General features: G+C 43.5%; 1 pseudogene; it reads right to left on the bottom strand.

The window, feature by feature from the left end:
• Window positions 1–1,778: 1,778 nt before the first annotated feature.
• LOC144822742 (dynein axonemal assembly factor 10 pseudogene) overlaps window positions 1,779–18,696 on the bottom strand; it is a 35,566-nt pseudogene continuing 18,648 nt past the window's right edge.

Here is an 18,696-nt window from a genome sequence, read left to right on the forward strand (position 1 = left end):
AAGTGCTATATCCCTTCCTTATGTCCTTGGAGTCTGCTGGAGTCGCTTTCCCTCCCCGCCTTCCCTCCTGAGTTTTGGACCCGTCATTGTTCTATGTGGCCTCCATCCTCCCACCCCTTGTATGTTTTGGACGTTATGTAATTTGTTTATTCCTTCCATTATCTTATTTTCTTCTGTCACCTTTTTCTTTCTTTGCTTCTTTCTTTTCTCATATATCTCCGTTGATCGTCTTTGGCTTCACATTCTTCTCTGTTCTACCTCTTCTTTATAATTTTCACTGGGCACTTTACTTTCTCCTTTTTCTCTCCTTCTTCTTCATTTACTCTCCGTTATTTCTCATTACATATAGTTCAAATGTTGCTGAATACAGTTTTTATCTTTTACGATGTTGCTTTAAATGGCTTTTAATGTATATTTACAGTTTTTATATCCTACGATACTGCTTTAAATCTGCCCACTTCTTCATTTCCCTCTTACTCTTTACTTTTTCTTCTAGGCTCTTTTTTCATAGCTTCTTTTCACTTTCTCATTCTTATTATCTTCAGTTCTTACATCATCTTACATTCAATTGTTTGATTATTCACTATGTTCGAATCCTTTTAAAATGTTATGTTCATTGGATTTTGCTATATTGTTGTAATCTTATTCTATGCCCCTAAAAAATTATCTCATGGAATGTCAGAGGTTTACACTCGCCCATCAAACGTCAAAGAGTTTTGACACATTTAACTAAATTGGACGCAGATATTGCATGCCTTCAAGAAACTCACTTAACAGATGAGGAATCCGCAAAATTGAAAAGAAGCTGGGTGGGAGAGCTTTTCTTTTCCCCGGGAGATGGCAAACGTAATGGAGTTGTTATTCTTTTTCAAAAATCCCTGTCTTTTAAGGTTTTGCCACACTGCCATGATCAAGAGGAGAGGTGGGTATTTGTTAATTTCATGGTAGACCTGAGTTCTTCAATCTGTGGGGGCGCGCCCCCCTGGGGGGCGCGCCATCATCTTGAAGGGGGCACGCGCTCCACCTTAAAATCTCACCGTCCCATGTCGCAAGTACATTTGCGACGTGCCATACTCATGGAATTTAAAGAAAAAACGTTGTCTGCGGTCTTCAGCTCTCTCGGGGACTCTGACATTGTGAATGGGGTCTGGTCTAAACCTGCCTCTCAGACAATAACATGCAGGCAGTCGCGCAACGCCCATTAAGGTCAAAGGGCTTCAGCCCACTCTCCCACCCCGCTTGTGTGGCAGCCCGGGATAAGGCAGCTTCCTGGGAACACAACACACACAGCCGCTGAGTACTTCACAGGTCTTTTAAAGACCATTTATTTCTTTGTTATTTTTTCACGGCTTCTTAGAGCCCCTGCATCTCCACTCTGGCTGTTGATGGAATAATCAACCCCCCCCCCCCCGAAATTTTTTCGAGCCCCCCACCCGCCTGAAATTTGGCCCTAGTTGTGCCTCTGCCTGTAGGGCGCATTGGCTGCCCTTGTGTTAAGACATGACAACAATTACAAACATCTGTAAAAGTTTGCCCGAAATATACATTTAAAAGGATCACAAAGTAAAACATGTTTCCTGCTTATGGTGCTTCCTCTAGGCAGCACGTTCTTAATCAAACAAGGTCTCTTTAATGTCCAACTTTCAACGGAGGTATGTACACATGTAGTTCCGTTTAAAATTAGCCAGCATTTCATATACAGCTACTTTTAAAAAAAAATAAGCATCCTTGGTTACATTCCAGTCTTTGGTGGGGCATTTTCTGGACGTCAATCTGCCTTAGATTTTATTAAGTTTAGTCACTATGAGGACTCGCACGGTCTGGTCAAACGACGTGCAGACGCACAGCCTTGTTTGTCCGGGCTCCAGTCAATGCTAGCAATGTAAATGTAAATGTAAATGTACAGGAATTTATATAGCGCAAATCACTGAGCGGTTTCTAAGCGCTTGCTTAGGGAACCCGTCCTGGTATTCCCCTGTGAGATAACCCCGGCAGGGTATCCGCAAGGTGAAAGCCAGGCATCCCGCCGCGAGTGGCCGTTGTGGAGATTAAGCAAGCTATTGCCCAGAGTCGCAGAGTGTGAACCCGTGAATCGAGTAGGCACCGGAGCGAGAATTGTCGAGTCCATGGACATTTTAGGACTCAAGACCCCGCCGAGCTGGGAATTGAACCCTGGTCCCGGGCTGACCTCTGCTTCCAAGTCTGCCTCCTCTAACCAGTGAGCCACACTTCTCCACTGCAGAAGAGTGACGGATCCTGCGACCCCCTTCTCCACACCTTCAGAATCTTTCTGCATTCGCTGAGAGGGATACTCATACTTCCAAAGATGCAGACTCCCAGCTCCTCCTGTTGTCATAAATATATCTCTGTTCTGTGGCAGGTGGCGAATTTGCCAAACTGTGGATTTGTGAGCCTTTTCTGCAAGAGAAGCAAAACCTTTTTTGGGATGCTGGGTTCTCATGTCAAAAACATGAAACTTCCCTTCAAATGAAGTGGCCACCAGTTTATTTATTATTATATCCTTCTCGTCGAACTCGACACTGCAAACCCCATTCTTAATGTTAGTTTCCCACCGAAGAGACATAGTTCCTAGGTCAAACAGCTTAATATCACCATTGTCATATCCTGCACAGACAGCACGTTCTTGTTGATTGCATGCATGTCCGAATGCTACAGTCCCACAGTCTCTCTTAGTTTATTCTTCTCCAGGTTCCATGTTGGTGACTGGTATACCTTTTTGTCTAGTATCCCATACCGTCACAGTTCCATCTCTGGTCCCAGTAACAATTTCTGGCGCTCCTTCACCATAAACTGGGATTTCTGCTGCTTCCAAATTCCACACATTGAGGTTTTCTACAAAATCTACTGTAGCAAGATACCGATGCTGTAGCACTGAAGCACCAAATGTTCTGCATTTGATGGGCTTGGGCTTTTTCTAGCTCGCTCAGCAGCTGCATCCTTCTGTGCTGGATATCGTAGATCTGTAGTACGCCGGTGCCCCATGGGTAGTTGCCCAAACAAACATAACGGGCGCTGTGAGGCAGCCACTTGCAATCAAAGATAGTGTAGTTAAGCGACTTCTGGATGTGGCAGATGATCTGCGGCTTCTCCAGTGGGCAGCACAATATGGCAGTTATGACAGTCGGAACCCCTATGCCTTGGCTCTTGACAACAATATACGAGCAACGCTCCGCCCTCAGCTTTGGACACAGAGGAACGACTTACTTGGTGCGCTTTCCCTACCAGCAAGAACTGGAGCACTCTTCAGTGTATATGGTCACTGTAAACGACCACAAAAAACTGCACATGTGCATACACACAGAGAACCTGCCTGTTTTCTATTTAAGTAAAAAGTAAAATGAGTTATTCTGTGCCTCACCTCTCCCTATCAAATGGGTGAGATATAGAAATCCGTGAATACAGATCAAAACCCAGTGGAGGAAAATGCTCAGGTGCTCACTAGATTTTTAACCGCTGCCATTGAACAAGTTTGTGTATTCTTTTACTAATTATCCACCGTCCGTGTTTTTCAGAACTGTGACTGAAAAGGTGCAGCGGTCTTAGCGCAGTTACATGATGAAAATGTACTTCCGTGTATTTTTCTGACTGCTGTGCCAGTCCCATTCTTTTTTCCAGAAATGTCTTTGATCCCATGGTCACAGGTACGATGCCCTGTAGGTCCACTCAGCCAAACATGTTTCTGAGGTTGATAAAATGATAGCCATTTAGTTGAGTAGCAAAGACGTGATGTCACTTTGTCAAAGGCCATGTGATGTCTCTTCCTGTATTGTCACTGGGGTCAAAGTTCTGGTGTTCTGGCTTTTGCCCTCAAAGCAGATCTAAGAGGTATGCCCAACAGCTGTGCAGCATGCACACTCAAGTCATTTTAGCAGAGGACAATTGTGACTGCCATCTTTTCAATGAGGTATTTAAAATTGTGAATAACCTTTCCATCACCAAAGCACCTATGCCTGCTGGATGTTCAGTAAGGAGCTCCACTAGCGATACATTTAAGACATGTAAGTAGTGAAATCTTGCTTTCTACCATGGGATAAGACATCTCCTTTTTTGTGATAAGCTAGGTTGAGCTTCACTCACAAAGTTAGCCTTCTTGCAATGGGAATGGTGATAAGCCCTGTTTGTTCAACAGAACTTCTGTTTTTAGATAAAGCTAAAGAGAGTCAAAAATACCTGGTAGCACTGCTGTATTATTTGTTCTTCCAGAGGAATGTGCATTTGGAGGCATAGCTTTTCAATAATGTTAGGGGCGTATGAGTCTGAGATTTCCTAACAAGCATCAAGGTGTACCCAACTAAAAAGATAGGGCTAGATGGAGTTCCTGGACAGTGGTAACAGGCAGGGTTAGGAACATGCTATTTCGGTTATTTAGAAAAGTACACCCAGTCAGCATTGGAGCTCAGTGAGACAGTCTTGACTATGTTGTCCACTGTAGTCCAGTTCCTCTTTACAGCAATGTAGGGCAGAAAGGCCACGGAGAGCAAGCTAGCATAACCCAAACTTAATATCAACAGACCAGGCTTAGGGTGAGCAGCGGCAGCAGAGTTTTTAGTAGCCCAGGCACAGCAGCAGAACACGTGTGGAAAGATTGAGGAATCAGGGTAAGCAGGCTAGATAAAAGCATCAATTTGTAGAAAAAGCTGCAGAATACTGAACAACATACAATAATAAGGCAGCTAAACCACCAGGAGGGGAAAGTTTGGAACTTCCTGAACCATGAAACTGGTGTACTCCATGGTGATCTATATAGCAAGGAACCAATGATCTCACTTTCTTTCTCCTTTTTAAAAAAATATATAGAAATGGTTTCAGAAATCAAACAATATGAACATTATGTACAAGGATTAATGTGCTGAACGACATTGTCATTTGTTTTTTTCTACTGAGATGTACAATGCCCATTGTTAAGCTTCAAGCAGTAAAGTTTTGAGCTAATGTTTCTAAGTGGCTGTGGATGTAGTAGGTTCAATCAGTTATTTGCCAAATATGGCCTGGGATATGCGGATGGCGGTCGATTATATAGTGTACCAGATTCCAGAAATTTCTGACAGTTGGTGGGGGGGCCCAACATCTAAAAGAATTCAACTGGGGGGGCTCAACCTAAAAAAGTTTGAAGATCTCTGTGGTAGACAATGTTCCAGTTTCTCTACTAAATATTTATGCCCCTACCATAGGTGACTCTTCCTTTTGGACCTCTCTTTCCCAACAAATTACACAGTGTTATGATGATAACTTTATTTTAGCAGGCGATTGCAATGATGTCATGGACCCTTTTTTAGATCGCAATTCCTTGAGTCAGTTTAACCCACATAAATCTCACAAATCATTTCTCCACACTATACATCATCACAAACTCATTGACGCATGGAGATTGTGCAATCCTCAATTGCGAGAATACTCCTTTTTCTAACCAGCGCACCAAACCCAATCTCGCATAGATTACATTTTTATATCTCACATTACCTCTCAATCCCTGATTAGATCAGATATTGGCTCCATCTTGATTTCGGACCATGCCCCTGTTACTATAACCCTTGATGTTTTACATAAATCAAATTGCCCTCTTAAATGGCGCTTTAATAACGCTCTCATTTTAGACCCTGTCTTTTCTTCCTCTTTTACTTCTTTTCTTAACGAGTACTTAATTCCTAATCAGACAGATGATCTTTCCTATCACACAATTTGGGGCGCATTTAAAGCCTCAGCCAGAGATTTTATTATTCCTTACGTTTTCAACAAACGTAAGTTAGCTCGTCAGAAAACTACCGCTCTTTTTACTAAAATTAAACATTTAGAACACTCCTATTACTCCTCCAAATCGAAGGGCTGTATTTCTGAACATCTCAAAGTTAAATTTCAATTTAATCAAGATACCACCAATAATGCTTCTAATTATCTATTAAAATCAAGTGCGAAATTCTATGGTGGTCAAAATAAGGCTGGGAAATTATTGGCTAATTATTTAAAAACCAAACAAAATAAGCTAAATATTGAATCGATCTATAGCTCTGATAACACGTTAAAATTTAAAGACGCAGATATCTTAAACAAATTTGTACAATTTTACAAAACATTGTATTCCTCTGAGACTTTTTCATCTGACTCTTCTATCTCTAATTTTCTTTCTTAAATTCGATCTCCCTCTGAATCACATTCAGACATGTCTTCTTTAGAAACAGAAATTACTCAAAAGGAACTTCATTCTGCTCTTCGCACCCTCAAAAAAGATAAAGCGCCAGGTCCATATGGCTTTACTGTAGAATTTTTCTCTCAGTTTGCCTCTCTATTGATTCCCAAGCTACATTCTCTTCTCCTTTGCTTTTTAGATTCTAAAGATTCCACTGGCTCTTTTTCAGACGCTCTTATTTGTCTTATACCAAAAGATGGTAAAGACCCCCAACATTGTAAAAATTATAGGCCCATATCCTTGGTCAATGTCTACTATAACATTTTCATGAAAGATCTAGCGTTACGATTAGAATCTCAGTTTCCAGAACTATTGGGACCCGAGCAATCCGGCTCCGTTAAGGGCAGGCTTATTACGGATAACACACGTTTGTTCTTTGATATCCTCTCCAAATCCTCACATTTATCTCATCCCCTGGCTGCTATTGCTTTAGATGCAGAAAAAGCATTTGATAGGGTTGAATGGCCGTATCTTTTTAATGCACTTAAATGGTTTGGATTTGGCCCTAGAATTCTTGCTCTAATTTCTAAACCAAGAGCCGCTGTCATCGCTAATGGTAGCATTTCCTCTTATTTTAATCTTGCACGAGGAGTTAGACAAGGTTGTCCTATTTCCCCATTTCTTTTCAATATTGCCTTAGAACCCTTCCTGCTTAGAATTCGTCAAAATGCTAACATACAAGGTTTTACTTTTCAGGACTCCACAATTAAAATGGCAGCTTATGCGGACGACGTTCTTCTATCTTTGTCCAATCCCCAAATCTCTTTGCCTGCTTTTTTGTGAGAGGTTGACTCCTTTGCATCAGTCTCCGGATATAAATTAAATAAAGATAAGTGCGAAATTTTGCCCCTGACGAAATATACTTTCAGTGCTGATTTCACTGCATCAGGCTTCTCTTGGAGCCCCCGCTCCATTAAATAGTTGGGTCGACATTTTTCCCCTTCTATTTCGGGTACTATATCGCGATGTCTAGACAAATGTATTGATAGGCTATCCTCCTTAACAACAAAATGGCATCCTTTGTATTTATCCTGATGGGGACGCTTAGACACCATCAAGATGATGCTTTCCCCCATTGTCCTATACACACTTTCTAATATTCCAGTGTCAATCCCCCTTAAATATTTCAAAAAAATTAACTCTATCTTATCTACTTTTCTATGGGGAAACAAAAAATCGTGAATTTCTATTTGTAGACTCTCCCGTCCTAAATCAGAAGGAGGGGTAAATTGTCCGAATTTTTCTCTTTATCACAGATCCCTTATTCTAACCCAATCTTCACACTGGCTTTCAGATTCCCCTAATAGTTGTCCTCTTTGGAACGATCTTTTCTTTCCCCTTTTTCCTTCTCAGAATACCTCTCTTTTACACATCAAAGCTTATTCCTGCTCCTTCCGTCACCACTTTTTATGAACTCCCTATTTGGCACAACAAACACATTTTAATACGTAACAAACCTTTCTTTTGGAAATCTTGGCATTCCCAAGGAATTCTATGGGTTCATCAACTGTACTGTCAGAATTTACTAATGCCTTTTGCACAAGCGAGTATTGTTTTAGGTCTTCCTCTCTCATTTGATGCTAAATATTCCATTTTAATACAAGCCATTCATTCCGCCCATGCACACTACACCACACCCTCTTCTCCCCTCACTCCTCCTGCACCTGCAGATCTAGTTAATCTACGCACTTTTTTACTCCGTTGCTCTAAAGCTTCTGCTATTTACAAATCCTACATGCCCCACCCAATTCAAGGGACAAAACAAAGATAGAGCTGTCTTGGGAAAAAGACCTAGACATTTCCTGGAATGTAGATCTTTGGAATGACATATGGCTTAAACTTAGAAAATCATCTAGAGCGGCAAACACTACTCAAACCCTTTTCTTCATTTATAATAGACTCTTATTCACTCCATCCACTCTTCACACATTCCACTCCACCAATTCTCATTCATGTTGGTCTTGTTCGGAGCCATATGCTGACTTGCTTCACATGTTATTCTCTTGCAAATTTGTTTGTCCTTTCTGGGATTGGGTTTGGTCGCAACTCAATTCTATCTTTCACACTACACACTCCTTTTCTGTATTACATATCTTTCTGGGTAGTTTATCTCCCATTTCGAAACATAATCACATGAATACTAAAATCATTGACTTATTATTAGCAGTGGCCTTCCAACAAATCACTAAAAATTGGAAAGACTTCAGTAAACTCTCTTACCAAGCATGGTGGTATGCTATTTGTTATAATCATAGATTAGACACTACCTTTGTATACCCACAACACTTAGCACCTAAACGCCTGCAGTTATGGGAACCGGTTGTCCTATTTATTGATGCTAGTGCCAGACGTCTTCCCTCAGTCCTCCCAATACAGCAAGAAGTATCTAAACCTCCATGACTTCCTCACTTTTGTTCGTATCTTTATAATATACAAACGTTACAATGTTGTAAATTATTATATATAATTTTATTTCCATTCATGCTTTTCATACAATTTTTGATGCCTTTATTGTTGCTATTCCAATTATTTTTCGAATATTTTTGAATCTTATGATTATTCTCCAATATAATTGATGTGTCTCAACCCTCATTACTTTTCTTGATGTATTATCTCAACCCTTATTACTTTTCTTGTTTTTATACAATTGTTTATTATGGTGCTATATCTTACTAATAAACATTTCTTTGAACTGAAAAGGAGGTAAATAGGGAGATGTCTGATTTTAGTAGAGCTTAGAGGTTTGGGGGTAAGCCATGACAGAGAATATCAATGGTCCGTTTTTTTCAGGCATGATGGGGTGCACTTATCTTTACTGGGAAACATGTTGCATTTGGTTGAGGTAAAAAGGACTGTGTTCCTGGTGGTCGAAGGCAAGACATCAGAAGAAGGCAAGGGGAGTTCTGGGAAAGGTGGGGAAGGAGAAGCACAGGGAAAGAACAGGGAAAGAACAGAACAGGGAGTAAATAGGAGCCAGCCTGACACTAGAGCAGGCAGGCTAGGAAGAAGGTTGATCTTGATAAAGTGAGCTCTGTGCACTACCAATAAAGTGTCCTTTTCCACAAAGTCAGAACGCCAGGAGTGGTCCTTCTCCAAAGAAGGTAACCTAGCCCGTTTGCCCATTATGTGGAACCTCTGTGATATAAGAAGCAGAGTGCTCTATACTATAAAAAGACCACAACCAGATGTTTTTAAGAGGAAATATTTATTTATCAAAAATAGAAATTAACCATGTATAAAAAACCATAGGGAGTGGAGTTTACATTATGATACTTCACTAGCCTGTGGCATGTGCTATTGCAAGCCTTACGTTCCATTGGCGTGACTGGGCCTGCCCTGAAATGGCTGGTGGATTTTTTGAGGATCGTACGTATCAGGTTTTCTCCTCAGCCGCAACTTCCAAAACCCACACATCCCCCTATGGGGTACCACAGGGCTCTATCCTCAACCCTTTATTATTTAATATTTATGTGAAACCTCTGGCGGACATCGTAGCTGAGGCAGGGTTGGCGATTTTTTCTTACGCTGACGACACCAAAATAGTTTTCTCCCTTTCTGTTTAAGGAGCGTCCAAGCCATCATCCCTTCAAGCAGAGTTACGTAAAATTGCATGGTACATGCAAGCTAACTCACTAAAACTCAACGAGGAGAAGTCTGAGGTGTTGATACTGGGGAATATTAAAGAGCTTCAGGGTCCCCAACACTTGCCATCTGAGCTGGGTGCCCTTCCTCAGCCCACCCATCATGCCCTCTAATTTAGGTTTCATAATGGATGATCAGCTTTCTATGAAACACCAGGAGTTAAAGGTGGTCGCAACCTGTTTTTGCATCCTTAGATGGCTCAGGAAAATTCTGTGGATGATGCCAGTCTCTACTCAAAGAACTGTAGTCCAGACTCTTGTCATCTCACTACGGCAACATCTTCTTCTTAGGAGCCAATAAGGATGTGAAACATAAGTTGCAGGTTGTACAAAATGCTGCAGCCCGCCTACTTTGCCACATTCCAAAAACGTACTCTATTTCAAGCTCTTTACGTGAACCTCACTGGATTAATGTTGAAAACTGCAACAAATTTAAAACTCTAACCTATATGTTTAAGATTAAAACTGGCAAGGCCCCGGGATACTTAAACATTATTGTCCACCAATATGTCCCCTTACGTTCTCTCCGCTCATCCACTCAAATGAAATTCATGGTTCCTAGGCACATATTGTCACATATGGGTGGCAGATCCTTCTCTTGCCTGGGCCCCACCCTGTGGAACTCCCTTTATCTGCTATTAAAGAAAGAGACCACTTTTGTAAGTCACTGAAAACTTGGCTATCCAATCAATAAGTTTCTTCTCTCTTTCTTTCTCCATGGTCCCTTCAGTCGGCGCCGTGCAAACCTTGGGTAGCTGTGCGCCTTATAAATTCGAAATACCATATGTATGGAGGGAGTGCACCAGTTGCTTCTCCTTTCGTTTCCAATGGGGCCTCGGCTTCAAAGTTAGAGAAATTGTTAAGGACTTAAAAGTTACAAATGGAGATGTCTACTAATACTTACTTTGTCCTCTGAGATGAAAAAGCATTTTGTGGAGTCATTTCACAAGGAAATTATGAAATATATTTTTATATTCTTTGGAGCATATTACTACTCTCAGTAAAATAAGTAATTTCTCGGGTGCACTGGTCTCTTGTTTGCATAAAGAGCTGGGCGTTGTTTGATGATGTCACTAGCTTGGGCTGGAATAAACAGAAAGGAGCTTTGTTGGGTGTGTTGGGGTCTAATGAGAATTATCACGATTTTCGGAGGAGGTTTTTGTTAACACTGATTAATAATGGGTTTTCATATGAAGGGCTCAGAAGTTCTAGAGATTTGATTGTCGATAAGATGTCAATGTTGTGAAATTAGAAATGAAGGCTCAAACTGAAGGTTGGATGAATGATCAAATTAATCTGATAAACCCAACGTATCACTGTGATTTCATTCATTTAATTTCATAAGTGCAGAAATCTCGCTATGAGTCTGGAGATCATGCCACAATTCTGAAGATCCTGCCACAAGTCCAGAGATCTTGCCACAAGTCCAGAGATCCTGCCACGAGTTTGGAGATCCCACCACGAGTTCGGAGATCCTGCCACGAGTTTGGAGATCCCACCAAGAGTTCGGAGATCCTGCCATGAGTGCAGAGATCTCGCCACAATTCTGGAGATCCCGCTGCAAGTCTAGAGACCCTGTCACAAGTCAGGTGATCCTGCCACAATTCTGTAGATGCTGCCACAAGTCTGGAGATCCCACCCGAGTCCTGAGAGCCTGCTACAAGTCCAGAGATCCCGCCACAAGTCCAGAGATCCTGCCACGAGTTTGGCGATCCTGCCACGAGTTCAGAGATCCTACCACGAGTGCAGAGATCTCCCTACAAGTCCTGAGATCCTGCCACAAGTTCAGAGATCCCGTCACAAGTCCAGAGATCCTGCGATGAGTCCGGAGTTCCTGTCACAAGTCGGGTGATTCTGCCACAATTCTGTAGATGCTGCCACGAGTCCTAAGATCCCACCCGAGACCTGAGAGCCTGCCACAAGTCCAGAGAACTTGCCACGAGTCTGGAGATCTCGCCACAAGTGCAGAGGTTCTTTGTGAATCGGGCCTCAGTGTCAATGTTTCAGACCAGCTGGACCCTTGGCTTGTGCTGTAGTCAACTCTATATTGAAAGTAAAGATTTTGAGACTTGTTCTGATTGGTTCTTATTCAAACCACATGTTTTGAAGGATGTTTAAAACTGAATTCAGACTAAAAAACGTACGCTTCACCAGGATGATTCAAATTTATCACTGTCAAGACGGGAGCTAAAACTGCATTAAGGATGTAGCGAACTTTTGATAACTCGGTTTGTGAAGCACAAGCTACTGCTGCAAAAGTGACCTGGATGGAGTCAGAGGACAGCAGATACAGTACAGCGAGGACTTTCACATGTGCTTGGATTGTCTGAAACATACCTGTTTTTAGCTCAAGCTATGGTCCAATTTGGTCAAGAAAGTGTATTATAATTGTCCTTAATCTACACCTTTGCTTGATGACTTACGGTATATTTTCTTTCCTGTACAGCCTCTTTTGTGTTAGTTTGTTGCCAATTACAACAGTTTGACTCCGTGACTATCACGGCCTCCATCGGAAGAGGGGTGCATGTACCTTTCATCAGGCTTTGATTGTAGTCTGTTTGCACCTGTTTTGATTGGCACACAGTAGCACCTGCTTTCATAGGGCAGGTAAATCCTACTTTGTGTTAGTGATTATAATAATTTACTTTGTTCGCGTCAAGGTCTGCTTCCTTTGCATGCATTATCTTGATTTTGGTGCAACGCAATATCATTTCCCATAGAGCTAAACCGACTTTCTTACCCTGAACTTGGTTCAAGCTAATGTGTGTGTGTGTGTCAGTGCGCTGCGGCCCCATCTGTTTGGAGGTCCAGGCCTATATATGAAACATAAGTGAATATGAAAGAGGCTATTGTTATTATTATTATTATTATTAAGCTGATTACTCCAACAGAGTGTCCCTGTGCTAGGACATCACACACCAAGACCACAAGCCCCCCCCTAAATGCCCACAGATCCTAAGATGCTAGAAGGACTACCATCCAAACTAACACCAATCCCATGGGGGAGATTGAAAGAGCCAGGTTTTCCGTTTTTTACGGAACATTGCCACCGATGGATATGTCCTCAGTTCCATAGGCAGGTTATTCAAGGCCTTAGCTGCGAGAAAACCAAAGGATCTACCTCCTGACCGTACCTTACGAATCTTAGGCACTACCAACTTAGCAGTGCCCAAAGACCTCAGATTCCGGTTAGGTCTATAAGCAGTGAGTAGTGGGCGCAGGTACCTTGGCCTTTTCTTGTCTTAAAGGTGACTCTAGCCTGTATAGGGAGCCAGTGTAGTTCCCACAAGGCTGCCCCCACCTATACCCGCCTAGGGATACTCAATATCACCCGGGCAGCTTCATTTTGGACCTTCAATCAATCAATCAGGGGGTTTGTAAAGTGCGCTACTCACCCGTGAGGGTCTTGAGGCGGGGGGTGGGGGGAGGGGCATTGCAGTTCCGGTTCAGTCAAAAAGCCAGGCTTTGAGGTTCTTCCTGAACGTGTGCAGGATCGGGGAGCGTCTGATGTTCACTGGGAGCTTGTTCCAGGTCTTGGCTGCGATGTAGGAGAAGGTCCTTCCGCCTTCTCTGTTTCTGTGGATGCAGGGGGTCTCTGCCAGGGAGAGGTCGGCGGAGCAGAGGTTCCTCTTGGGTACGTGGAAGGAGACTCTCTCATTGAGGTATTTGGGTCCAATGTTGTGGAGGGATTTTTAGGCGTGGGTGAGAAGTTTGAAGGTGACTCTCTTCTCGACAGGGAGCCAGTGGAGGTCTCGTAAGTGTTGGGTCATGTGTTCGTGTCGTGGTGTCCCGAGGACGAGTCTGGCTGTGGTGTTCTGAAAGATGTTCAGATTTCTTTTGGTCACCCCCAAATAGAGGACGTTGCAGTAATCCAGACGGGACGTGACAAGGGCCTGCACAATGGTCCTTTTGGCATCTAATGGCAGTATATCCAAGATTTTACACAACATTTTTAGAATGCCAAAGCATGTTTTGGCCACAGCTGATATCTGCTCTGTAAACGATAGGGTGTTATAGAACCAGACTCCCACATTTTTAACCATAGCTTTGGGAGTCAGAGTTGGTCTTAATTCCTCTGGCCACCATGTGACCACATGGAGGGCCGTCTACCTGTGGTAAATAAATTATTTACACTATCATAATTTCTATAAATATCAAAAGGGTCAAGCATAAATGAGGAGCAGAGTCCGTGGTGTTAGAGTCAATGGGCTTTATTTCTTTAACTCGAGTTAAAGGAGAGCTCCTGCACCAAGCGGGTTCAGGAGAGTTCTGAACTTTATTCACAGAGTACAATATTTATACATTCTTTGCATACATAGGGAGGAGCCCTCCAAGCAGAATAAAAAAAAGATATGAGCATGTAGGCGTTCACTGTAATGAGTCATAGGTGGGTGGGTGCATAGAGGGGGTTGCAAGGTCAGCTAAAACTTGCCCTGCCTGTTTGCGTACCTTTATCAGACTTTTACACGAGGGCTGTTTCCTTTCTGTTGGTTAGGGAGGGTCCTGGGTGTCAGAGTGACTAGCATGTTTGGTCTTATCTCTAGCTCGGGGCAGGATGCAGATTGCTCTCATCTGTAGAAGTGTTGCTGCTTCATACTAGCAAGTCGGTTTGGCCCTTTCTGTCCACCCATTGTGTAACGGTCTTGGAGGTTTCCCCTGACATGAGCCCCACTTATCTCTGAGAGCCGACAGGGAAACTGGGCCTTATCTCTGCAGATGGGCTTCTACTCGCCTCCTGCTCGGGGCCGGACTGCAAAACTGGGCCTTATCTCTGCAGATGGGCTTCTGCTTGCCTCCTGCTCGGGGCCGGAATGCAGCTTTATCAAGTCGACCCTTGTTTAACACTGTTAAGACACCCCGGGCTGGGCCTCTTCTCCGAGAGGGCTCAGCAAAAATATCTAATGTGCTGCAGGGAAATGCAACGTGTGCCCTTTTCAGGGTCTGGCATGGAGAGGCCTGGTGACAGAGAAATAAGGCCTCTGAATGTAAAGTAATGCAGGGGTTTTGTTATTCAACATGGCAGATGGTGAGAGGGTAGCGCATGGGGGCACAAATACATATAAATATGTAATTTTCTTCATTCCCTCCTTGTCCCCAAGCGCACCCCTCTAATACACCTCTATTTTCATCAGGCCGTTAATGTGTTCTTGCAACATGATCTTTTCATTTTTTCTGGTCGGTATTTGTGTGCGGGGTATGCAGGCGGTGGCGCACAGACCGCAGATGGTCGGGCCGCATTGGACGCAAAGGCAACAACTGAAAATGATAAGCAGTATTGATCCTATTACAGTCAACACTTTCCATCCCCATGTTGATATTAATCCCCACAACCAGCTGCTTAAGGACCATTCTCCTTTATCCATGTCTAGCTGACTTGACATCTTGTGTAGCTTGGCAATGGCTTGGTATACCGTAGGTGCGTTATTTGGAATAAACACACAACAACTCGTGGAGATCAATTTGCATACACCACCACGGTCAGCCAGAACGATGTCTAAAACAATGCGATTTTGTAGGGTCATGAGTCTATCCGCGACCACCTCGGCTGTGAGATTAGAGAGGGCACCTGCCGTTGCATCTATCGTATTTTGCACCACTCGTGTGAGGTGGCGGATGTTCCTGCTGTTTACCATTGGACCCCAAAATGGAATGACTCCGGCAAAGAAGTCTCCCGCCTCCTGCCCTGCTGTATCTTCTGTATCTATGACCCCCCTTCGCCGTCTGTTATAGACAGTCAGAGGCTCAATTTCATGATAGTCCGCAGGGGCAGTGTAGGTGGGGGGGAGGAGAAAAGCAATGTAACATGTGCCGGACCAGCCCTGTGGGAGCCATGTATAACCTTTATCCCCACATATGAAGTAGGTGCCCTGTGCGGCTACAAGCCGTGTATTGTTTGTTCCATTCAAATTGACTGTGGGATTGCAGATGCTATCACCCATACGTATCTTTCCTTTACTTTGGACACAAAAAGGGGCTTTCGTTGATGCCACAAAAACAGGCGAAACGGATCTTTTTCTCCTGTCCATATACTGATAATATAAACCATTAGATCTGTTACCGCGGTCAGCATAGGCTTCCTGCTCTAGCGGGGTACCACATGTCCTGTTCTTTTCACCTCGCCAACATAAAATGTATAGGTGATATCGGAGCTGAGACTGCTCTTTTGTGTCCGTGTTGGCCATATAGGAAGCTTTGTTTGTTTCCCACCAACCAGTACAAGAGCCTTCATAAGAAAAAGGGAGAGTGATGAAAGGCATGCCTTTGGCAACTGTGTGGGGAAGAATACCGCACACCCAGCAGTTGGATGTGTTTATGGCCAGTTGATGTTGTTGTAAAAGGGTGATGAAAGTATTGTTCTTAAATTCATTTCTTCTGTTCTCTAAGTGTACTGGGAGCTCAACATGTGAGTGTACTATGGTGGCGTTCTGTGAGACAGCAGGTGGATAGAGAACATGTAAGAACCAGCCAATACTTATTACCACAATGCTCATAAAAAGTACAATAATCAGAGACACTATACATCTGTTGTGTAATAGCTTGCAGTATTTCTCTCTCATATTAGTCCTTTTTTCTTTACTGTTCACTAGTTTATTCAAGTCAGACATCATGTTCAACCGTTTCACCACCGAGTGGACTTAGACAATCAAACGTCGACTGACCTTCTAGATCTCAGTTTGGAAGTGTACTCTTGCTGGGGAGTCTTTTCCAAAAAAGGGGGCTCAAAATCTGTACTGTCTTTGTTTTTAGCAAATGTTCCGGTAGTCCCAAAGTATTTTTTACAGTGACTGGCATGCAGCCACCCCTTTCTTCCCTCGACTTTGATGGCCGTCCTCGTCGTCAGCAGGACTAATTTTGGTGCCTTCCACCTGGGGTCCAGAGGGCTCGTCCGGTCGAAGTTCCTCACTAGCACCCAGTCCCCTGGGGCTATGGCATGGTCCTCGACCTGGGTGTTGTCAGGGAAGGCAGCGGCAACCTGTGAACGGCAAGAGAGTAGTGCAGACATCAAGGAAGCCAGGTAATCTGTGAGCATAGTACTGTCAACATCAGTTATTCTTTTAGGTATTGGTGTACCCCACATATTCAGTGGTCTTCCAAAGACCACCTCATATGGGGATAGGCCGGTTCTAGAATGAGCTACCATGCACATGTAAAAGAGGGCAACCGGTAAGGCTACCATCCAATCCACGCCCTTTTCTGCACAGACTTTAGCTAACTTTGTTTTGAGGGTCTGGTTATGTCTCTCTACTTGACCTGCTGCTTTGGGATGCCTCACACAATGGAACTTCCAGGTATATCCCAACAGAAGGGGCACCTGTTTCATGAGCTCGGAGGAGAAGGGCTGGCCATTGTCTGAGTAAATGACACGTGGCAACCCGTATCTCGGGAAGAACTCCCTCACCAACTGTTTGGCTGTTGCAACTGCAGTATAATCTGGGACTGGGTAAGCTTCTGTCCATCTGGTTAGAGCACACACTATTACCAGGACATACTTGTAACCTCTACATCTGTCCATTTGGATATAATCCATTTGGAGAACCTCAAAAGGGTGATCAGGGGGATGAAATCCACCCTGTTCCACTGAGATGCCTTTTCCAGGGTTGAATTGGGAACAAATCATGCAAGTCTTCACTTTCTGTTTTGCTGCCGTTCGCAAGTGTTTGTTAAACCAGATATTCTGCAGGCCATCCAACATTCCCTTCTCTCCCAAGTGTGCCGGGCTATGCGCTGTCTCTATTATCACCTGTACCATAGAATCTGGGAGAAACCATGTCTTTTTGTTTTTAGTCATCCAACCCTGGTCAGTCTGGACCCCTCCTTGTTCAGTCCATTTCTTTATTTCATCTGGAGTGGCATGGGTCTGTATATCTTGTACATCTTTGGAGGGATCCCTGACTGTCATAGTCCTTGTCAGTGGTAATACCTGTGAGTTTGTTATGTCAATTGGAGTCTGAGCTGTCTGTTTAGCAGTTCGGTCTGCCAGGTCATTACCTTGGGAAATGACATCTGTGGCCTTGGTATGTGCTTTGCATTTCAGGATCGCTATGGCTGTGGGTAGGTGTATTGCTTCTAACAAGGCCTGTATGAGAGGGCCATGCTGTATCTTGGCCCCGTGTGAGGTCAGAAAACCTCTCTCCCTCCATAGTACCCCAAAGTCGTGAACTACCCCAAACGCATATTGTGAATCAGTGTAAATGTTAACCCTTAACTGTTTTGCTCGTTTACAGGCTTGCGTCAAAGCAATGAGCTCTGCTGCTTGTGCTGACAGGATATCTATACTTTGTGTCTCTATGATCTCATGGTCAGTAGTTACGGCGTATGCTGCCACTAATTCTCCTGCCCCTGTTCTCATGCATGATCCATCTACATAAAACGTTATGTCAGGGTCTGGGAGTGCAACATCTGTCAAGTCTTGTCTTGGCTTCGTCACTACATTTATTACTTCCACACAGTCATGGGGTGTGGTGTCATCTGTGCTTGAGGGTAAAAGAGTGGCAGGGTTGAGTATGTTACATCTTCTAATCTCTATGTGGGGTTGAAATAGTGTCAGCTCGTATCCTGTCAATCTTGCTATAGTCAGGTGTTGCGTCTGTGTCCTATTCAGGAGAACTTCCACTGCGTGTGGTACTTGTACTGTCAGAGAGTGTCCCAGCACTATCGAGTCACTTTGTCTTATGGCCAAAGCTGTGGCCGCAACAGATTTCAAGCATGCTGGCAGAGCCTGTGCTACAGGGTGCAGTGTACTAGAAAAATAAGCACATGGCTTGTGTTTCCCTGCTTGGTCTTGTGTGAGAACAGATAGTGCTGTTCCATCCCGCTCTGTCACGAACAGGGTGAAGTGTTTCTTGTAAT

This window comes from Lissotriton helveticus, chromosome 3_1 (assembly GCF_964261635.1).
Source record: "Lissotriton helveticus chromosome 3_1, aLisHel1.1, whole genome shotgun sequence".
Lineage (NCBI taxonomy): Eukaryota > Metazoa > Chordata > Amphibia > Caudata > Salamandridae > Lissotriton > Lissotriton helveticus.